At 39.5% G+C, this 24,771-nt stretch overlaps 1 long non-coding RNA gene across 1 annotated transcript; it reads left to right on the top strand.

Moving 5' to 3' along the window:
* Positions 1-21,449: 21,449 nt before the first annotated feature.
* On the top strand, positions 21,450-22,809 carry LOC110700331. Its single transcript, XR_002507188.1, has 2 exons — positions 21,450-21,489; positions 21,588-22,809. It is a non-coding gene; the product is annotated as an uncharacterized LOC110700331 (long non-coding RNA).
* Positions 22,810-24,771: the final 1,962 nt, after the last annotated feature.

Below are 24,771 nucleotides of genomic sequence, written 5' to 3' on the forward strand. Positions count from 1 at the left end.
TTGCGCGCCCGATCGGGCGAGCTCCGCCCGATCGGGCCCGTGCCTAGTTAGATTTCCTTAGCTTTTTCTTCGTCTTCAAATTTTTCTAAGTCTTTTGACCTCTTAAACCTATACCTGTACAAAAACACTTATAAACGGTAAAATTTCACTCTCCTCGCCTCTCTAAAAAATATAAAAAGGAAAACTAGTCTAGAAATCAAGAAATACGGGTTGTCTCCCGCAAAGCGCTGGTTTATCTAGGTCCCGCACGACCCCCTTACCATAGTGAAACTCAGAGTGAATCGAAACCACTTAGGTGAAGTACATCAAATGCACCAATTGTAGCCCCCTCATGATATAGCTTGATTCTTTGGCCATTAACCTTGAACTCGTTACCATGTTTGTCGAAAACTTCCACAAAACCGAATTTCTTGGCCCTTTTTACGATAAAAAGACCCGACCACCTTGACCTTAACTTTCCTGGGAAAATTTTAAGTCGTGAGTTGAATAGTAACACTTTATCACCCTCCTTGAATTCTCTCGGAAGGATCATCTTGTCGTGCCACTTCTTCGTCTTCTCTTTGTAGACTCGAGCACTATCATAGGTCGTCAACCTAAACTCATCGAGTTGATTAAGTTGAAGAAACCTCTTTTCTCCTGCTAGTTTGGCATCTAGATTGAGCTCCTTAATAGCCCAATATGCCTTATATTCCAATTCGACCGGGAGATGACATGTTTTTCCATACACGAGTCTATACGGAGTAGTACCTATAGGGGTCTTGAATGCAATTCTGTATGTCCAAAGAGTGTCGTCCAACTTGTCGCTCCAATCTTTCCTTGATTTTGACACTACCTTCTCTAGAATGGCCTTGATCTCACGGTTGGAAACCTCAACTTGGACACTAGTTTGGGGGTGGTAGGCTAAACCTGTCCTATGGTAGACACCATACTTTTTGAGGAGGGTTTCCAAATTCCATTCATGAAAGTGAGATCCTCCGTCACTTATTATAGCTCTAGGTACACCAAATCTTGGAAAGATGGTCTTCTTAAAAAGTTTGTGGACAACCTTGGCGTCATTGGTAGGAGTGGCGATGGCCTCAACCCACTTGGATACATAATCTACGGCGACAAGAATATAACGGTTCCCTTTTGAAGAAGGGAACGGTCCCATGTAATCAACACCCCAAACGTCAAAAATTTCAACTTCTAAAATTCATGTTTGGGGCATCTCATGCCTCCGCGAGATTTTTCCAGTCCTCTAGCAAGAGTCACAAGCCTGCACAAACATGTTAGCATCCTTAAACATTGTAGGCCAATAAAAACCTGACTCATTAATCTTGGCCACCGTTTTAGTGGGGCCATGATGTCCTCCATATGGTGAGGTGTGGAAACTAGTAAGCACACCGTGGACTTCCCATTCGAGAACCCTTAAACATTGTAGGCCAATAAAAACCTGACTCATTAATCTTGGCCACCGTTTTAGTGGGGCCATGATGTCCTCCATATGGTGAGGTGTGGAAACTAGTAAGCACACCGTGGACTTCCCATTCGAGAACACACCTGCGAAATAATCCATCTACACACTCACGAAACAAAAAAGGATCATCCCAAAAATAATGTTTAACATCAGAATGGAATTTCTTTTTTTGTTGGTAGGACAAGTCAAGAGGTAGAGTACTACCCACTAAATAATTAGCAAAATCCGCATACCATGGGTGTTGCTCTACAACTGCATATAGGTTGTCGTCAGGGAAAGAATCATCTATAGGTAGAGAATCCTTACCCTCATCATACCTGATACGTGACAAGTGGTCCGCCACTACATTCTCTGCTCCCTTTTTATCTTTTAATTCTATGTTGAAATCTTGGAGCAAGAGAACCCACCGGAGTAGCCTTGGCTTTGATTCCGCCTTAGCTATCAAATATTTCAATGTTGCATGATCAGTAAAAACAATAACTTTAGAACCAACAAGATATGATCTAAATTTTTCTAAAGCATAAATAACAGCAAGAAACTCCTTTTCCGTGGTGGCATAGTTGACTTGGGCTTCATCCAAAGTTTTTCTAGCATAATAAATAGCATTCAAAACCTTTTCCTTCCTCTGTTCGAGCACGACTCCTAGCGCAAAGTCACTTGCATCGCACATGATCTCGAAAGGAAGGTTCCAATCGGGAGCACATATGATGGGTGTCGATATCAAAGCCTGCTTAATCCTGTTGAAAGCCTCAAGATACTCGTCAGTAAAAGTAAATGGGGCATCCTTGAGAAAAAGCTGTGTCAGTGGTTTAGCAATTTTAGAAAAATCTTTGATAAAGCGGTGATAAAACCCCGCATGACCCAAGAAACTTCTAACTCCCTTAACATTAACTACTGGAGGCAATTGCTCAATCACTGATATTTTAGTTTTGTCTACTTGTATGCCCTTATCAGATACAATATGACCTAAGACTACTCCCTCTGTCACCATAAAGTGACATTTTTCCCAATTAAGGACTAAGTTGCACTCTTCACATCTTTTCAAAATTTTAGCGAGATTAATTAAACATGAATCAAATGAAGAACCATATATGCTAAAATCATCCATAAAGACCTCCATAATAGACTCTATGAAATCAGAAAAAATGCTCATCATACAACGTTGAAAGGTAGCGGGTGCATTACATAAACCAAAGGGCATTCTACGATATGCAAAAGTGCCATAAGGGCATGTAAAAGTAGTCTTTTTCTGATCTTCAGGTTGAATCGGAATTTGGAAAAATCCCGAATACCCATCCAAATAGCAAAAGAATTTATGATTGGCTAACCTCTCAAGCATTTGATCTATAAAGGGAAGAGGGAAGTGATCCTTTTTAGTGGCGATATTTAATCTACGATAGTCTATGCACATACGCCACCCTGTTACAGTTCTAGTGGGAATTAATTCATTCTTTTCATTTGTTATCACAGTCATCCCACCCTTCTTTGGCACTACCTGCACAAGACTTACCCATTTGGAGTCAGAAATAGGATAGATAATACCTGCATCAAGTAATTTCATAACCTCCTTCTTGACTACTTCCTGCATGTTGGGATTTAATCTTCGTTGGGGTTGAATGCAGGGCTTGTAATTTTCCTCTAGATGTATCCTGTGCATACAAAAGTCAGGGCTAATACCCTTGAGATCATCAATATTGTACCCTATAGCCTTCTTATGGGTTTTGAGAACCCCTAGAAGTTGGGAAGTTTGTAGGTCAGTAAGTGCAGTATTGATGATCACGGGGTGTAGTTCCTGTTCATCCAAAAATATATATTTCAAATGAGAAGGGAGAGGTTTTAGCTCAGGTTTTTTGACCTCTGCAGGTTTTGATTCATGAACTAAATTTACTACCTTCATTGTTTCCTTGGGGCTTAACTCTTTTAAGGAAAGAGCCTTTTCAATATCATGTATCTCATTACCCCAAACGCTTGCATTGTCGCTAGATAAATTCCCACAGAGAACTTCCTCTAGGGGATCCTTTGCTAGAACCTGTGGCAAGCTATCATCACAAATATCATCCATTATATCAATTATATCAATGTAGCAACAATTTTCCTCTAACATAGGCCCTTTCAAAACCTTCCCTAAATTGAAAGTAACATTATCGTCACCTACAGAAAGGGTTAGTTTACCAATTTTAACATCAATAATCGCTCCTGCAGTGTGGAGGAAAGGCCTACCTAATATAATGGGTATTTATGTGTCCTCTGCCATGTCTAAATCAACAGGAATAAAAAGTTTACCAACTCTGACAGGTACGTCCTCTAAAATACCTAAGGGGTATTTTACCGAACGATCTGCCATTTGCAAAGTTATATTAGTAACTTTTAATTCTCCCATATTAAGTTTAGCGCAGACAAACGATGGCATGACACTGACACTAGCACCCAAATCACACAAAGCTTTATCAACAAAAACATTCCCAATATGACAAGGGATAGAAAAACTACCGGGATCCTTTAATTTAGGAGGGGATTTGTTTTGCAATAAAGCGCTAGACTCCTCTGTGAAAGCTACAGTTTCTACTTCATTAAAGGCCCTTTTCCTAGTCAGAATGTCTTTCATAAATTTAGCATAAGCAGGAACTTGAGTGATTAAGTCAGTAAAAGGAACTGTTACCTGCAGGTTTTTCACAACCTCTAAAAACTTACCGAATTGTTTATCAAACTTACTCTTCAGTTGTCTATTAGGGAATGGAAGTTTGATAACCGGGCTCTGCACATCTCCTCCCTTATCCTGCGATTTACCCTGCACAGAAACATTAGTAGGGTTAGTATTGTAGCCCTGCAGGGCTAGCAGGATTAGCGTTTGGTATAGAGGAATCTAGATCAGGAACTGGTCTATCTTCCTTTGGCATAGGAGGTCCATCATAATGTGAACCACTCCTTAGAGTGATTGCATTGGCATGATCTATAGGATGGATAGGTTGTGATGGTAGAGCTCCTTACTGACGGGATTGTAGGGTAGATGAAAGTTGTGCAATTTGATTGTCCATGATTTTATTATGGGCTAGGATAGAATCAATTTGCGCATCCCTACTCTCCATATGCTTTTGCATATTGGCAAGTATTGCTCTAATTTCTGTCATGGCAGGGTCGGAAGATGATGAGGGTGATGCTTGGCTTTTCTGGCCAGAATTAGGATGATAATATTTTTGCTATGGTGGGGTTTGCTGTTGTGTTTGTTGTGGAGGTGGAGGATTTTGTACATTGGTGCTCCGGTACGAAAGATAAGGGTGATTTTTATAACCGGCATTGTAGGAATTGGAATAGGGGTTATTCTTCCTATAGGTTTGAAAAGCATTAACTTGTTCCATAGAGCTCCTACAATCTTGCTCCCAATGACCTACAATTCCACAATTTTCACAAAAAGCTTCATTGTTAGCAACAGCAGAAACATTAGCTATAGAGTTAGGAGCAGCAGTAAGATTATCTAATTTTTGACAAATAGACGTTAATTGAGCTTGCAAAAAGGATACGGAATCAACATTATGTTTTCCTTTATTTGCAAACCCTCTCGGATTCCCATACTGGGAATTGTGTATTTCCATGTCTTCGATAACCTGTCCTGCATCGTCCATATTTAAATTCATAAACCTCCCAATAGCTGCAGAATCTAGCACTGATCTAGAAGAATTTCCAAGTCTATTATAGGATGCTTAGATCAATTGCCATTGTGCTAGATTGTGGTGGGGGAACTCTCTCTGTAGATCCTTGAACCTATCCCAAGCCTCATATAACATTTCGTCGGCCTCTTGAGCGAAGTTCTGAATAGCACTCCTTAGCACCGCTATTCTCTTTGCAGGATAGTATTTATTATAGAAATTCAAAGCAAGAGTTTCCCAGTCAGTAGTACCAAGTGCAGTTCTATTCAAACAATTAAACCATAATTTAGCTTTGCCATATAATGAAAAAGGAAAAAGAATCTCCCTGATTTGGTCTTGCGTGACCCCGGCTTGTCTAATGGTGTTACAATATTGGCAGAAATCTGCGATGTGAAGATTAGGATCTTCACCCTTAGCTCCACTGAACTACTTCCTCTCTATCATAGTGATAAATTGGGGCTTGATCTCAAATTGAACTCCATCTAGAGCCGGAGTGGGAGTAAGGTGCGGGAGATCTGTGAGCTTTAGTTGCGAGTAGTCACTGATTTTCTTCTGGGCCGTCATCTCTAATTCTGAATCTGAAGGAATATCTGTGTCACTAGAATCAGAGGGAGGATCTCTTTGACTGTTGTCCTCCTCGGAACCCGCTAGAATTTGTCTATAGAGTTTCCTTTTCCTATGAAAAGACACTCGATCTCAGGGTCGAATGGGATGTAACCTGATCTGGAACACATGGGAATAAAAAAAGAACTAAAAGACAAATATGAGAATTGCCTCAAAGAACTAACGTTCTCTGAGGCAAAAGGGGATAATCTAGACTACAAAAATAAAATCAGAAAACAAAAATAGAACCGTTTCCCCGGCAACGGCGCCAAATTTTGATAGGGTAGAGTCGTATCCCGTAATCAAAAATAATTACCTAAGTCCTTTAACTAAAGTAGATAGGGAAGTAGGGTCAAACTCCACAGGGAAACAGGTCTTTCTATTCCTAATTAATTATTATAGTCTAAATTATCTAAGTAACCAATATTTTTATGAAAAAAATCTAAACTACGGAGAATAAGGTCGAAAGGAATAAAGTAGGGAGAAAATCAAATATTAAAAGGCCTAGGGCATAGGTTCACTAATAAACATTATTTCAGGGCAAATCATAATAAGAAATCATCAAGCATTGGTTAATAAGATTATAAAGGGCTTTCGCTACGTATTATAATCACAGAGTTAATTTACCGGTATTAAATCTCATTTGTCGAATCTCGACTTAACCATTTATAAATTAATCCGCCTATTGAAACTAAGCCTAAACATCAATTCTCATCTGTCAAATCTCGAATTAATATTGCTAAACTCATACAATTAGATCTTGCCAAACCTAATTGCATAGCATTAAATCAATCAATAGGAAATCAACCAAGCATTGATAATTAACAATCACAAAATTACCCCTTCATATCATTTATTAGATCTCCATAAACCCTAGAAATAAAACTACTCACACATCATCATAACTAAACTAATCAAATAAATAAATAAATAAAAGCATAAACAAAGAAGTAAGTAAAATAACTGAAATTAAAAGAGAAGAAATTGTTACCAAAAGGAAATCTAGAATTAATGGAAATAATTTAGAACAAAAGTTGAGAGAAAAATTAAGAGAGAGAAAATATTCTAAGTAGAGAGAGAAAGTCTAAGAAAGAAGGTAATCTAAAATCCGTACAAAAATCATAATTAAACGTTTTTCTAAAACAAAAATTAAGGCTAACTAATCAGGTCCTATAAAAAATGAGCGCTCGATCGGGCGAAGGGCCGCCCGATCGGGTCTGCCTTTTTCTTTGCGTTCCTTCCCATCAGCGTCGCCCGATCGTGCTAGAGGCTCGCACGATCGGGCACGCTATAAGCCATGCACGGCACTAGAGCGCCGTGCCCGATCGTGCTAGAGGTTGCCCGATCGGGCCCTTGCTTCACCTTGATGCTCGGATTTCGATTGAGCTTGATTTCTCGGCCCAATCCGGAATTCCTCTTCGGGTCTTGAATACTCGGTCCAAAGCCTCGGGATCCCAATTACCGAGCCCTTAATCACCGGCTCTCACCGATCCTGGGCTTCAAAAAAGGTCGTGTCCTTCTAGCTTCCGTAGTTGATCCATAAAGCCCGGGAAAATGCTCCAAGAGTGCAATTTCCTGTAAAATACAACTAAAACTACGAAAACACTAGAAAACACAAATTAGTAATAAAAGTGGCCCGAAAGAGCCAAAAACACTACTAATAACGACCAAGGGACGGGGGTAAAACACTATATAAAATGGACATATCACCCATAGGCAACCTAGTGTTGGAAACCTTTGACCATAACTACGAATTAATCATGTAACCTCTAAGTCCCCAGTGGAGTCGCCACTGTAAGGAGGGTGATCCCATCGTAAGGGGTACTCTCCTTAAATGCCCATGGCCACTTAAAACCCTAGGACTTTACACTTGTTAAAGTGTAGTAGGATTTGAATTCCTGACTGTTTTAGGGACCTTAAATTAGAATTGATTCTATCATTACGCTTTTTTGTAAGAAACAAGTAGGAGTCGCTAATGAGTTTTAGGAAAAACTCATAAACCTCGTTGATATCTGTCTTCCATGTGGAGTTATGGACTAATTAGCACGAATCATAAGTTTACCCATGCCCAGATTGGTCTATAAACCAGAAATGAGTTCTAGAGCGAGGGTACTAAAATAATGTTCCTTTTAGAGGGGAATCGTTATCCTAGCCTAGTGCGGCCTCTACTAGCTCTTCCTTTTTTACAATTTCATTTGCAAACAATATATGCAATGTGATACCTAAAACTATGTTATTTGATTTTATTTACAAGCATTAATTCACATAGGAATTACATCGTATTGTCGTTATTTGATCTTATTTAATCAAAATCATGAAAAGAACAAGAAAATAAACAATATTCGCCTTGGCTTAAGTGATCAACCAACAATTATTTAATTCAATTCTAATCTTTGTTTAACACAAGATACTATGTGGAATTGATTAATTAATTATTTTAAAGGTGATCAAATAACACTAATTAATTAATTAAGGTTCTTTAAAACAAGAAAATAAATGTGATTTAACTAAGTGCTCGGGAATTTACCACTTCTCTTTGCTAGATCTCCGTTTAGAACACTTATGGACTCCTTCTTATTCGGGAACCTTCACCGTAGTAACAAAATATCAAAAGGGTGAGTGTTTAGGACAAGAGGGGCTAGGTTGCACAAGTTCACAAGTATTCCGCCAGAGTTTTAGGTTAATTTTCTATCTGTTTAATCCTCGGTCTAAGCTCGTATTTATAGGGAATTATTAGGTTTAGGGTTTCGAGAATTCTGCCGCAGCAGGTGTCGCGCACAATAGGATAAGTTACGCGCGACATCCCAGCGTAAGTGATTGACTTGCGCTGCTATGGGCAGCGCAACTAATTATCTTGCGCGCGGCTTTATGGTAAGATTCGATTTTATATTTTCTGTATAATTCTGAATCTTTCGCAGCGCAACTCTGGAGGTTGCGCTGGGTGTCGCGCGCAACTGAATTAGTTGCACGCGACAACCTAATGCGACTCTTTGAGATGCGCACGACTTTTTTTGCGGCAGCACTAAGATTTAACCTAGGAACTCCTAAATCCGTAATTATTAGGTTTTAAGCACGGGATTAAGCCTAATTATGATCGGGTTTAGTTAATTGGACCTTTGTTTTGGCTTTTTCTTTAATTTGGATAGTCTTTTGTGTTTTGTGGCTTAACCAGTTATCCATAAGTATTCTTCACTTTGATCCAACACGAAGATGGTTTTTTTTATCGTCATTGCACTTCCTGTCGGGACCAGAGGCTAAAAGCAGATGTCTACAGGTAGCTTCCTATGCTTGAAGGAATCCACCGGATGACGTTTCGCTGAAATACTTTCCATGCCTGAGGAAAGTTGACTGATTAACTTTGGTAGCTTTCTATGCTTGAAGAAATCTACCGGATGATACTTTCCATGCCTGAGGAAAGTCGACATATGATTTTGGTGTTTTTCTATGCTTGAAGAAATCCACCAGTAATGCTTTCCATGCTTGAGGAAAGCCGACAAATGAATTTGGCGTTTTTCTATACTTGAAGAAAAATCCACCGATAATGCTTTCCATGCTTGAGGAAAGCCAACTTGGCGGTTTTCTATTCTTGAAGAAAAATCCACCGATAATGCTTTCCATTCTTGAGGAAAGTCGAATTGGCGGTTTTCTATACTTGAAGAAAAATCCACCGATAATGTTATCCATGCTTGAGGAAAACCGACAACTGATATAATCGCTGACTTCTTTACTTTGAGAGATGACAACAACCGACAATTTTCCATGCTTGAGGAAAAAAACTTGTCAAATGAAATTCGCAAGTCTCTGTGCATCGAGAATCTTGCGCCATGAAATAATGATGGTTCGATTGTCCCCGAACGTGGGCCGCATATGATTTATCTTTTTTTTTTGGAAAATAAGATTTTATTACGAAAGAAAGAAAGTTACAACTTACAAAAGCTAAGTTATAACTACCACCAGAACACCAAAAGACCTGAAAACAACAGGCCAACCCCACAACCAGTTCTAGATCCAAACCTAGCCACCTTCTAGGAAGGGTTCTAGGAAGGGCCTAGAACAACTAGACTCAGATTTCCGTCCACCTTCTAGGAAGGGTTCCGGAAACCAGGACCAGACAACAAGAAAACCAGAAAACAACAAAACCACACACCTAAAAGCCAACAAAACAACAATCAGAAGCAGACATGCCTGCAAACTGACCAAAACACCAATAAACCAAAAAAAAAGGCAACAAAAAGAGCAACAAAGCTCGCACCAAACAGAAGACAGCAGGGCACAAAGCAAAAGACAGCATATAGCAGTGCACAGACCAACAGAAACAACAGCTCAGCAGCAACAGCAAGCAGAGCCAGCAAGCAGCAGCTCAGCAGACAGCAAGCACAGCAGTGCACAGCAGCACCAGCACAAGCACAGCAAGGCAGAGAACAGTGCAGCAACAGTAAGACAGCAGACCAGCAGCACAGACAGCAGAACAGCAGTGCAGCAGGAGCATAAAACCAAAACAGCAGCAGCAGAAAGCAGTACAGCAGTGTAGCGTAAAAGCAACAGCATACAGCAGTACAGCAGTGCAGAAACAGAAAGACAACAGTGCAGCAGCAGCAGACAGCAAGAACATTGATGCAGCAACAGAAAGCAGTGCAACAGCAGCAACCAGCAACAAAATCAGCAACACACAGCAGCAACAAACTGCAACAACAAAACCAGCAACACAACAGCAATGCAGTAGCACACACAGCAGGGCAGCCAGTAGTGCACAGACAGCAAGGCATAAAAACAGCAAACAGCAAACAGCATAGGAAAACAGCCAGCAGAGAAGGAATAACAAACAAAGAAAGATGCATCGGGAGCCTCAACTTCAAGAAAAAAGGAGCCCGAGGCAAGCCCTAAATAATCAAATATTTGCTTCCCGCCGGGATCCTACAAACTAAATGAAAGACAATATCCCGAACAAGGGCATCAACAGATTTGCAACAACCAGTAAAGAGAACTGCATTCCTTTGGATCCAAATACCATAAACTGTTTCAGTGAAGGCAACCTGGATCACTTTATTCTTCAATCTGGAACTTCTGCAGATTTTCTTTATCCAATCGATCTCATCACTAAACTGCTGAACAGGCTTGGAAACATGTAAGATCCCCAAAACCTTGCTCCAAACCTTTCTAGAGAAATCACAATCAAGAAATAAGTGTTGAACACTTTCGTTGCCATTCAGACATAGAAAACACTTTGGATCACAAGAGATGTGCCATTGAAGCAACCTATCCTTAGTGACAAGCCTATTCCACAAAGCAAGCCACAAGATAAAAACACTTTTGGGAGTTGCTAAGTTATGGCAAGTAACTCTCTTCCAAGGAACTTTAGGCACTTGAGGCCTAATAGCAGCATAAAGCTTCTTGATTTTCAACTTGTTGCCCTGAATGAACCCATCCCATCCCCCTTGATCATTCACAATATCTCTATAATTCAAAATCTTCTTCAAGAACCAAGAGCATCTAGCAGGGGTAGGGGTAGTCCAACAATCTTTATGCTTGAAATAGTAGATATGAACCCACTTAACCCAAAGATTATCAGCCTTGTGAGCAATATCCCAAAGTAACTTAGTGGCAGCTGCTTTATTCCACTCAGGAAGAGAAAGCAGGTTCCAGCCACCACAAACTTTAGGAAGACAGACATTATTCCAAGCAACCAAAGACTTCTTAGCAGGAGCAGAGGATCCAGTCCAAAGAAAGCACCTGAACCTAGCCTCAATCTCTTTCAGAATTTTCTTCGGAAGATTAAAAATTTGAGCCCAATAAGTCTGGATACCAAACAACACACTCTTCACCAATTGAAGCCTCCCAGCATAAGACAAGTGTTTATCCATCCACCCTTGAATTCTAGCAGTGACTCTCTCCACCAAAGGCCTACATTGAGCAATAGTAAGCTTCTTTGAAGAGAGAGGGACCCCAAGATACCTAAAAGGAATGGAGCCTTGAGAAACACCGAGAAGCTCCCTCAACTCTTTCTGGACATCAACAGAGACTCCTCCAAAGTAGACTTCACTTTTATCAAGATTAGCAGAAAGCCCAGAGGCACCCAGGAATTTCGAGAAGGCTTGAAAGAGAAGCTTAACAGAAACACTATCAGCTCGAGAAAACATCAATAAGTCATCAGCAAACATCATGTGAGTTAGGTTTAACTTTTCACATCTAGGGTGAAAGTTAAAATCAGGAGATAACCTAAGCTCATCAAGGCATTTGGAGAGGTATTCCATACCAATAGCAAAGAGAAAGGGAGACATAGGGTCACCTTGTCTTAACCCCTTCTTAGCTTCAAAGGGGGGGGGGGGCAGGAAAACCATTAATAAGAATAGAGTAAGAGACAGAAGTAAGACAATTCCAGATCCAATCAACAAATCTCTAAGGGAAACCAAGCTCCTGCATGACAGTGATCAAGAATCCCCACTCAACTGAATCATAAGCTTTCTTCAAATCCACCTTAACCATACACCTAGGAGAGATAAATATGTGATCATAGCCTTTGATCAATTCGGTTGCAAGAAGAATATTGTCACCAATGTGCTTGCCAGGAATGAACTCTGCCTGAGCATCATCAATCACCTCACCAATGACAGCAGCAAGCCTTGCAGTTATGATTTTAGAAATGAGCTTATAGACCACAGTACAACAGGCTATAGGTCTAAATCCTTAACATGAGAAGCAGAAAGGACTTTAGGGACCAAAGTAATAGTTGTGCAATTCCATTGCCTAGGCAAGATCCCATTATTAAAGAAATCAATAACACTTGCATAAATATCATCTTTCACAATATGCCAAGCTCTCTTAAAGAAAAAGGAGTTAAAGCCATCAATACCAGGAGCTTTAGTGTTATCAATTCCCTTAAGGGAAACATCAATTTCAGCATGAGAAATAGGCCTAATGAGGTAGCTCTGAGCAGCAGAGCTAAGCTGCTTACCCCTCCGCATAGTAACAAGGTCAACAGCATGGAGCCAGCCTGAGTCCCTAAAAGAGACTTATAGAAAGAGATAATTTCATGAGAAATAGCATCTGGATCCTTGAGCAACACCTGATTAGAATAAAAAATGGAGTCAATTCTATTCCTTGCTTGCCTAGTCTTCATCACAGAGAAGAAGTAGTGAGAATTGCCATCTCCAAGCTTAACCCAATTAATCCTAGATTTTTGCTTGAAGATGCTTTCCTAAATATCATTCCAGTGCTTGACAACCTTAATAGCATCAGATTCTTTAGCATATAAATCCAAATCATCAGGGTTCTAAGCCATTAAGGTTTGAATTCTAGAAAGCTCATCATTAGCCTGGCCAATCTTTTCCTCAATGTTACCAAACTGCTTGCTAGTAAGAGATTTGATACTAGACTTCACAGAATTGAGCTTCTGCCAAACAGAACTACCAGAGCCCCAAGCCTGCGAAACAGTATCAAGAAAATCAGGGTGATCAGCAATACAGTTTAGAAATCGGAAAGGTCTACCTTTCCCAACAGGGCCAGAGCAAATATCCAACAAAACTGGACTATGATTAGATAAAGAAGGAGGGAGATAAACAGTCTCCACATGCCCATGAGAAGCTAACCAAGCTTGATTACCAAAGGCTCTATCAAGTCTAGAGAGTGTTCTAGGGCCAGTATGAGCCTTATTAGACCAAGAATAGAAGGACCCTTTGCTTTTGAGCTCAGTGAGGTCCAAATCATCAACCAAATTCTGAAAGTCTCTAGCTCATAATCAGTAACATCAGCACCATGAAGCCTATCAGAAGCATGAAGAACAGAGTTATAGTCACCAACACAAAGCCAAGGAGAATGTTGGATAGAGATGCTTCTGAGCCCCTCCCACAAAGAAAGCCTATCATGAATGGAGTGAAGACCATAGACAACAGTGAGAAAAATTTGAGTAGAAAGATCCTTAGAAGAAACAGTACAATGAATGAACTGTTCATGAATCTTCAAGACATTAACAGTTACTCTATCCACATTCCAACCAAGCTAAATCCTCCCTTTGGGAGAATGATCATAATTACACAACCAAAGCCAAGAAGAGCCAAACTTCCTCTGATAAGTGAGAACATTTTTCAATTTGATTTTTGTTTCAAGCAATCCAACAACATCAACTGAATGAGAGTGAAGCAACCTACTTACAGAGGCAACTTTGCCAGGGTCATTCAGGCCCCTGACATTCCAAACAAAGTAAATCATGACACCAAAGGGGGATTAACCTCACCCCCGCTTGGATTTATAGTGAAACCACCTGCACCATCCATTTCATTTGCAAACAAAGCAACAAAGGCATTAGAGGTAGAAGCAGGCTGATGAACTCTAGTTTGCTGGCTTTTTGTTTTCCTCCATACTATTCTCCAACCCTCATCTGAATTCTTAGAAGTATGAACCTGTGGAGTAATAATAGATTGACCATGAACAGAAACCCCAACATCAACAGCAGCTGTAGGAACAGGAACATGGGTAGGCTTAGGAGCCCAAACTTGCTTTTGCTTAGGAGGAACAGGAGCTGGTTGCTTAGAAGCCTGCTTAGGCAAAGGAGGCTTAACAGAGCAATCATGACCAATCTTGTTACACTTAGAGCAAAAAGAAGGAGCCCACTCATACACCACCCTGATCTCCAATAATTCCTTCGAAGGACTCTCAACCCACACAAAGGTTGGCATAGGCTTTGTAACATCAATCTCAATCAGAACCCTAGCAAAAGACACTCTAAGCTGTCTAGTAGTACACTCATCAGCACAAATTGGCACTCCAAGCAAACTACCAAGGCGGCTAAGAGTGTGAGATCCCCAACAATTAAGTGGGAGATTAGGAAATTTAACCCAAAGAGGAATAGTTCTAAGAATTTCAGCATGAAAATCAAAATCGGGGCACTAAGGCTTCACTATTGCAGGCTTTCCAAAGAACATATGAGGACCAGAACAAAGTATAGTATCTCTATCATCACTAGAACACATATTGATAATAAAGTACCCATCATCATGCCAATACACATCTGGTTTTTGCATATCATTCCATTGTTGAGAAAAGAAACGAAGAACAGCAGCAATAGTAGGATAAAAGCCAACCACATAAAAAACAAGAGCATTAGCCCATTTTCGATTACCTTCCTCAAGCTCGGCTGCTTGTAGCTCAGCAATTAGTTTTTCATCTTGCACTTACGGAGCAACAAAGGATAATGTAGCTCCTTTTGCAGCCAATTTCCCAGTAAAAGATGAAGCTCGAGTCACATTCTGCTCCAGAACAGGGGAAGAAGCAGCACGGTTTTCATCAAAATTGCGCGAGTTCAACTCCAAGGCAGAAAGAGAAGCAGATCGATCTTCATTAACTTTGTGCGCAATATGCTCCAGAGAGGGTGAGGAAGAAAGTACAGAATGTCCAGGTTCACCACCGTGCCCAGATCCACCAGCAACCAATGGAACAGTAAACCCAGAAACCCTAGGTACTGTTCCATTGGATTGACTCGGTCTAGCAGCAGCTTTAGCAACGAAAGTAGCTTCAGCATCCAATGGAACACCGGAAATAGCACCACAAGCTGACTGAACTCCCGCCGGCGTCGGAGTAAGCAGTTCATCCCCCTCTTGAATCGGGCTAGGAACGAAAGGGGTACTTGAAATTCCCAAATTCTGCAAAATCGAACCAACAACTTCATGAGCAGCCTTTTGTTGCACTACTTGAGGTGTAGAAATAGCTTGCTTCTTCTTCTTCGCCATTGAAACCCAGATTTAATGAAGTAAACCAATCAAAAATGAAGAACCATGAATAAGAGAGAGAAGAGAGAAAGTCAACGAAAGTCAAACCTCAATTTGATTCAAAAAGCCTTGTTTGAATGTGATTTATCTTCAAGTCGACTATCCGACTATATTAGGTGTTTAAAGTGTTGACAATGCAACCCTAATTCTTGTTAGGGGTAAATCAGTAATGTTGAAACCCTTTAAATACCAATTAGAATTTTCGCATAATTCCGGTGAGAAAATAACTGTCCAAAAGTTGCGGAAAATCATTCCACCTTAGTCAAAATATAAAAATATTCGCTAAAAGGCTTAAAAGTAATATGCAGGACACACAGATGACACCACACCGCGGCAATTTTTACTGTGTCATGGAAGTTTTCACCGTGGCACGGTGGATTTCCTGCACACAAAAAAAATAGCAGATAATCCCCGCATCACGGTATTTTCTAGCGTGACGCGGCAGAATTTTTCTGTGGCGCGACAATCTTGACTTGGCAAATTCTGTTTTACGATATTTGTTCGACGATTGTTGTTATTCTTCCAATGCGTCCGACTTCTTGACTCGGATAATAAAAAAATAAAAAAATAAATATGCTATTATTGAAATAAATGTGACTACAATTATTGGCATCATGCGCCTTATTTACAAAATTAAAAGTTATAAATCATATAAGCAAAGCAATATTGATCTAATCCTTCTTCACTTTAGGAACTTCCTTCTCTTTTTCAACTAGGTCGGCCTTCACCATTAATGTGTCTTTTGTAGCCTGAACCGTCACACCTCTAGTTGAACCTTCACCCCTTTCACCTTTCTTAGAATTCTTTGATTGCTTCGCTCTATAAACCATCTTTTCCTTACCCTTTGCTTTCACATAATTCTTCTTTTTAGGCATTATAGGAGTCTTAAACTCAATTCCTTGTGTTCTCGGACCTAGACGATCTTTAGGAGGCGCCTTCTTACTTCCAAAACGTCCCTTCACATCAAAATTGCGTGATCCGACTCGATCCCTTCTACTTCTCGGATTTAACCTTGCCTTATATGCACTAGATAAGGGAGTAGGAGCTTGGTAACTCGCAGAAACGGTCCACAAAGGTCTTCCAATCCAATAAGTCTCGTACTTATGAACGTTACTTTCATGCAACGATACTTCACGAGGACTATCGTTATAGCGTGGAACTACTTGTTCAAGTCCATATCGTTGCATCAATCGAGAAGGACAATAAAAAGTCAACTTTGAAATACTAGGAACGCGACAATACGGAGTATCATTCGTGCCAACCATCCTAGTAAGCCTTCACCAAGGCACCACCCAATGAATGGAAAATTCTCTCTTTGCAAAGAAGACCTTCTAATCATCATATGACATGTTTGTAGAGTAATTCTTCTTCCTACAGACCAGATCATTGGGATCATATTTTTCAATACCGTCGGGGGCTTCAAAAAGTTTTAAACGCTCCATCAACCAAATATGCTAAATAAAAAAAATTAGTCGAAAAAAAGCAGAAAACCACCGTGTCACGACGACAAGCACTGTGACACGGGGGCTAATCAGGGCGTGTTTTTACCTGCAACAGTACTAGAGAGCCCTTCCTGATGGCTTTCCGGTCAGCTTTTGCTTCGTCAGGGCCACGTAAAATTTCTCCAAGGCAAGTAGGCATAAGAGATCTTCCAGATTCAACATGTTCAAGGACAGACGCTAAACAAGCATGTCCTACCCCTACCATTTGCAAATAAAAGCTTGCTAAACATGCAAAAAATATAAGCCCTTCTACGGTATACATGATAAGACTCAGAGACAGGATGATTGAAATACAAATTTGCAAGATTTTCTAAATCTACTTCATTACCACACACAATTTCAATTAAATCTGGATCTGTCAGATTCAGATGGCGTACAAAGTCTTGGTAATAATACTCACGTAGGGTAGGCATTGCAATAGATTTTTGGCTGGAAAACCAAAGATGGCACCGAATTCTTCTGGCAGGGGACAAATTTCATCATAATCAAATTTGAAGCAATGAGTTTCTGGACTCCAATAATCTAAAGATGCCCTAAGAAAATAATGTTCAATTGCTACATGCCTCAAGGCTAATAAGCCTCTAACATGAAACAATTCTAGTTCTCTTTTGTCAGCATTGGTCAAAGAATAAGACCAGTCGCGCAATGTATTATCAAAATTCTGAGACATTATTATTGAAATATGAAATTCTAATTATTTATGTTTTGTAATTATGCATATCATGAATAAATTGGTCCTATTTTATAGCCAAAACGCTTGGAAATACTTAAAAACTATCTTTTTATGCGCGCAAACTACACTGCTGTAGAATACGTGCACCGTAACATGGGAATAACGACTTCCAAATTTCCTTCCAACTATTCAACAACCAGCACACTATGACTCTTAGTGATCTCAATACATTGTTGGATTTGAACCCCGAGGCGGACCTCCTTGCCCCTTCATTGAGCCTATTCCCAGAGTACGATGCATTTTGATGGTGGCAAACGATTACCGATTTTGAAGAGTTCAACACTAGGTATTCGGTGGCCAACCATATTATCCACCTTGTTCTCCGTATCCTTCACCGCATACTGGGGTTTGCGGTGTTTAGCAAGCAAGACTTGAGTAAGCTCTCGCATGAAGAGCTCTTTACTTTGTGGGTTACTACTAGGGAGGAGTTGAGAGGGCGGCTCAACATGGGGTATTGGTTCGTCATGTGCTGCGAGGCAATCAAGTCGGGTCACAAGACGAGAGAAATTGCCCTTGGCGGGATGATCACAAGGATTGCCAAGAAGCTTAAATATGAACGCTTCTTCCCCTCATGCACTCAAATTGGGGCCGAAAGGGATTTATTCATTGACATACAACAAATGAGAAGGTCGGGGTTCCTCCAAGGAACTTCAGATGCCAACAATTTTCATGCTTGGATTGTTAACCGCGATTAGCATTGTATCTTGCCTTACCCCAGCCGTACATCCTTGGAGCGGAACGGACTAGGAATATATGGAAAATTCCGCGAGACAATGGTGTGTTACCCACTACTTTGGGTGGCGCAAGGAATATGGTAGTTTATCAACAACAACAACAACAGCAACAACAACAACAACAACATCAGAAACAACAACAAAAACAACAACAACATCATCAGCAACAACAACAACATCAAGGCATGAGTAGCCTTGAACAACAAATGATGAGCATGCAACTTGGCATGCAAAGCCTGATGGAGAACTAACAGGGTATGTTTATGCAAAGCCAAGCTCTCTATGGTGCGGCCGTGGATAGGGGTGAGGTCACCCCCCCAGTAAATTACCCCTATTGGCCACCCCAACAAGGCCCGGTCCCTCAGTGGCAAAGATTGCAACCTACTTGGTCCTATTTGCAAGGGCCCTCCTCCATATGGTAGACTACCCGACGGAAAAAGGGTACGATTATCGTTCCCCGGGGGGAGCGATTTTAGGGGTGACCCCAACTATCCATATGTCGACCCTACCAACTCTTCCCCTCTTCAGCTTCCCGCCCCTTTCGACCCGTTGCCTCAATGGCAACAAGACCTCTTTCGAGGTCACTATGGTTGGCCTCCGGGTTTCACCGGTGGTTGGGACCCACACGGCATCCCTTTGGACGGTTTCTCTTACGACACCGAGGATGATGGAGATGATGACGAAGCCCACCCTAGTGGCCACTAGCCCCCCTTGTTTTTTTATTTCTTCCCTTTGCCCCCTCCCAATGTTTTAATTTGGCGCACCGCGGACGATGCATTGTTTTAGTGTGGGGGGTGTGTAAGAAGAAAAGGGATGTTTTTTTTATAGTGTGGGGAAAGGCTTGTCATCATGCTAGTGTGGGGGGACTTCATTGTAGGTGGTAGAGCTTACATGGTTCGGTTGGCTTTATCATGTTTGATGTTGATTTATCTTCTTGATTGTGATGATGATGTCTCTGGGTGATTTTGATTAACTTTTGCTAATGAATTTTCAAGTGTTTGTGTAGGTGATCGCGCTCCTATGAAGAAAAATCCAAACTCTCGATAATCCAAATTTCCCTTAATCCAAATTTTTGTTAGATTGTTTTATTTTATTTCTATTTCTTCATTTTGTTTAAAGTTCTAGTTTCCTTCTTTGATTTTTAGCTTTTTTATTTATTTTTGTTTTATCTCAGTGGTTTCTTTCGCTTTGGATCACTTTTCAAGCTTGGAAATGGAGATAAAGGAAGTTAAGGGGCAAATCGAGGCCCCTCGGTGAGATTGCATAATTTATCTTGTCTTCATTTCAAGCGGCGTTTGGTGAGACCTTTCCTCTCTTTTATTTTCTTTTTCTTTGGGTGTTTAGCTTAGGTTTAGCTTAGGAATAAGTTGAATGGTTCGAGGATGTTTGCTTTTGGTTCTATGGAACCTGTGATCGTTGATGTTGTTATCGAACGATCACTTGTATGACGATTGGGATTTAATTGGATTATATGTCTCGTATGTGAACCTTTTTAAATTTCTTCCTCTTTCTTTTGTTTTGTTTTCCCCTTTTTGTGTTACAAGCATAATTATGACAATTTGAAATGATTTTTGATTTGTAATTTGCTCACTCTTTTGGATTGGTTTGCCTCTCTTGACGATGTGTCTTTGAATGCTTATCTTCCTAATTGATGAGGGTTTACACGGTTTGAGAATGCTTTGGGTTGAATTAGACACATTGTAAGCTAAGGTAGCCCGGTTTAGCCCTAGTTCACGGGAAAGTGGTAAGATGGTGTTTCTCTCTATGGTGGATAGGATTCCCCTGGTTGGGATTTGCTATATTTCTTATCCCGTGTGAGCGTCATTTGTTCTAGCCTTCATCATTCTTGTGAGCGGCATTTAGGATCCTTAACTATGCATATCTTAATCATTGTATTGGCGTCTAGCTCCCAAGATCGTGACCATATAACTCTAGAGGAGGAATAGGGCATTTCTTCTCATTTTTCTTTGTTTTCTTTGTGTTTTGTTACAAATTTGGTTTTCATTTTTTACATTCACCAACTTGCTAACAAATTTGAGCCTTATTTCCCCTTTCTTGACTTAGCCATATTACAAACCTATCGGCCTATGTTCTACCAATCCTTGTAGTTAGTGAAGCATTGGCTTGTGAGGTTCGAGTTTGATAATGTTGAAATTGAGCAAGAAAGTTGTGTATTATGGTTCAAGTAAGGTTTTGAAAGATTATTCATGAAAAGAGTATGCAAAAAGGTTTGGCAAGAAAGTTGAAACTCATGAAAACCAAAAAATAAAATAAAAATAAAATAAAATAGTGAAAAAAATATGAAAAAGATTGGAGTAATGTGGTGTGGTTTGTTTTGGAAGGTTATAAGTTTGAGAATAGGTTCAATTCTTAGGATGTTCTTGAGAGATGGCCACTCTTATGCTTCACTTAGGAATTGCCACCAAAATTTTCAAATTGTTTCCCAACCTTAACCCCTAGCCATGACATTACAACCCTACTTAAGATCCTTGGATTTTAGAGGGGCATGGTCAAAGAACGGTGGAGGGAGGTAGATTTCAACCCTATGGAGAGATTATGCATAGTTGCACTAGTAGAAAAATAGAAATTGGCACCGAGCAATGGCCACCGGTTTTTAAAAACCGGTGGCAAAAAAAGGGGGAAAAATCGGCGAGATTATGAGGAAAGGGTATTGCCACCGGTTCAAACCGAACCGGTGGGGAAATTATTAATGCCACCGGTTCAAAACCGGTGGCTCTGTCTTTAAAAAAAAACCGCCCCTTCATAAACCCTAACCCTATCACTCTCCTCTCTACAGCCTCCCCTCCTCTCCCTTCTCTCTCCTGCGATCTCCCCTCACTTCTCTCCTGCGATCTCCCCTCGCCACTTCTCTCCCATTCTCAACAACCATCATCGCCGCCGCCATCTATCTCTCATCTTCTTCTCTCTCGTTATCTCTCTTGCCGTAGTTAGGGCTCAGTTGCAAAATCGAAAATCTCCCCTAAAACCATAAAACACATGCAAAAGCTCAAAAATGGCGGACGGGTCGAAGAATCTGGCACCGAACGCTTTTCCCCGTAGTTTCTCTCTCCTCCATTTATGTAATAACTTAATCTGACCTAATTTTTTGTGCAATTTTTGGTGATTTTGATTTGAATTTGTGAAATTTTCTCAGCGAAATTGAATACGAAGAGAAAACGGTGAATTTGATTCAGCGAATCGACTTCGCTTGGGCGTTGGAGAGAGATGAGAAGAAGCAGAAGACAAAGGAATCATCTACACTGTAAGATCCTTTTACTAAAAATTACACTGATTTTATTCTGAGCTGAAATTAACACTATTAAAAGCTATTTTTGGTTGTTTTTTCTGAATTTTTTTTTTTTTGCCATTTAGCTGATAGATTTGTTAGTTGTTTGATAAAATGTATTGATTATTGAGCTTGAATCAATTTTAACCCAGAATTGTGGGAAATTTTGCTTGGTTTTTGCTGGATTTTGGTGGGTACTTAGACCTATGGATTAATTTTTGTTTGATTGAATTTTGGTCTAATTGTGTATAAAACATGATTACAGTTGCCTTAATTTGTGATGTTATGTGAATTTTGGTCTGATAGTATTTCCATAGTTGTTATGTGATAGACAAGAAAGAGTACTTAATGTGAGATTCCCATGTCCAGGAGAAATGATAGTTCCAATTGCTGAACTACAGAACAAATAGGTAGCAGATAGATAATATCACTTACAAGATGAATTACCTTGCTAATTTTGTTATTTGAAAGCTATGGTTTTATATTACTCTTATTAATCTATATGCTTACTTGGTGTTGGATTGAAGTTGCATTTGTGGTTTTGTATGTGCAAGACTTACAAAGTTACACTAAATAGGGCCTGCTCAAAGTAACAAGGAAAAAGTAAAGGGAGGTTGGACCTTGAAAAACTTGATAGTTTTAGGTGTAACCATGTATATTCCTAATAACTTTAGGATTATTATCCTGCCCATAGATTATGACATTTGCAGCTTAGATTGAAAACTTTTAACCAATTTATTTTCAAGATCGTGCATTTTCTTTGTGAGCTACTATATCTACAATGTTTCCTCATTTTTTTTAGTAATAAAGTAATAAAGCTACTATGTTTACAAATTGTGATCACATGCTTGAATATATAGCTCTTATAAAAGAGATAAACAATAGAATTGTATGCTCTTGTTATTTTACAATTAGATCAAGGCATCTTTAGCACAATTTTTGGTGATTTTAATTTATTTTTTTATTTTTTTTTTGAATTTTTCTGCGATTTTTGAGTGATTTTTGTTTGGTTTTGTTGATGAAATGGTTCTAAGATTTGCTAGTAAAAGGTTCTAAGATGATGCTAATTAATGAAATTGAAATTACTTGGCAGAACTTAAAGTTTGAATAGTTGCAAAAACGACTAGACAATCCTTTGCAACCCCCACTACCTTGATGGCATTACACAGTCATTGTATTTTGATTTTTTTGTTGAGACTATGAAGATCGTTGAATTGGTATGTGCTTCAATTAGTAGAACTGTTCTAATTCTCTGTGATTTATTGGTATTAAATACGGGCAAATTTATTAGGATATGTTCTAATCATTAGAGTATAATAAGCTGATAAAACTGAGCAAGTAGGATCTATCTTGAGTGTGCTCTTATATATTAAACCGAGCAAGTAGGATCTATCATGTTTATTTTGCCTTACTTCGAGTATTTGATTGGTTATATATGGTTGAATTTGCTTTTTGTTGGAAATATTCTGGTGCTAATTGTAAGGGGTCAAAATCAAATTAGTTTTCTGATAATTTTGACATTTGACGATGATATTTTTGTATTATGTTGTTGTGATTGATTCTTTGTTATTATGCATTATTATTGATGCTGCTGCGATATGCCTATGTGGTGTGATTGTGAGATTTGATTATTTCTAAATACAATGCTGATGTGATGTGCCTATGTGGTGCCGATGTGTCTTAGGTTTCTTAATTTTGAGTTTTGGTGAAAGAAGGGATCCTTAAGTATGATATGCATTTCTCTTGGTGCACTTGTGTTAATTACTAATTTCAGCTACTTGCTTTTACTGCTCTTGCTGCCTGGTTTTGATATTATGATATATATATATATATATATATATATATATATATATATATATATATATATATATATATATATATATATATATATGTTTATGTGCTACAAATACTTGGCACTTTAAAAGAGATAGAGCACTCCCTCATAAGCATGTTTGAATTTGAGGTGCCAGCTTTTTATTCCCTTTCCTTTTTTTTTGGTTTTTGTGTTGACTAAACAGTCATGTAAGTTCATAATAATGGAGTTTCCCAATCTAGGACAAGAAAAGGAGGGTGGGGTGAACCATATGAATGTAGAGAGTGAAATTTCAGTTTGTTTGTGTAAATTCTGCTTAGCTGTGTTTATTGCAATATGCATGCATTCTGTATCATGCTACCTTTATTGTGAGTGTGGTGTAGTAAGGACTGTATACGAAGTATATATTAAGATATGTTGCTTGAACAAGCTTGCAGGTCCACAAAGAGGGACAATTGCATTTATCGCTTATTGGAGTGGTGGAGCATTCTAGATCAATGTCAGAGGAGGTGACAAAAGAGAAAATATACGAGGACTATTGGAAGATTTTATCTATACGCAAGGTTGTTGCTGCCTCGCCAAGGATGTTACATTGGTGTGACTTAGATTGTATTTAACAGTGACTAGTATTTTTTTTATGTTTTTTGGACCAAAATTGTAATATTACAGCCTTTTTTAACGAAAATATGTAAGTGTATATATATATATATGTTAGTGTTTATATATCAATTTATGTGGAAAAAATGCAAAAAAAAAAAAAAATTATTTTTTTGGGCTATTTTTGCCACCGGTTTTGAACAGAACCGGTGCCAAAAACCCCTTTAAAAAAAAGCGGGAATGGGTTTTTGCCACCGGTTAACCGATGGCAATAATCATTTTTGCCACCGGTTTTGAACCGGTGGCCTTTCTTGGGGTTATTGCCACCCCCCAAATGACCACCGGTTCAAAACCGGTGGCTTAGGGGGGTTTTGAACCGGTGGCTAAGTGGTTTTTTTGCCTAGTGTTAAGATGTCGGGATGAACTTATGATTCCACATAAAAATTTCTTTTTTCGGTTCCCTCGAGGAATCATGAGGAGCTAGCTAGGGGATGAATTGAAGCTAGTGGAGAGAACGCGAACCGTCTTGGTTGGGGCTAGGGCGGAGAATGAAATCATTAATTCTCTATGCTTAGCTTAGGTTTGTCTTTTTCAACCTTGAGCATCTTGGAACATTTTTTCCTTCTTTGAATTGAGAAAGAT

Source organism: Chenopodium quinoa, unplaced genomic scaffold, assembly GCF_001683475.1.
Source record: "Chenopodium quinoa cultivar QQ74 unplaced genomic scaffold, ASM168347v1, whole genome shotgun sequence".
Lineage (NCBI taxonomy): Eukaryota > Viridiplantae > Streptophyta > Magnoliopsida > Caryophyllales > Amaranthaceae > Chenopodium > Chenopodium quinoa.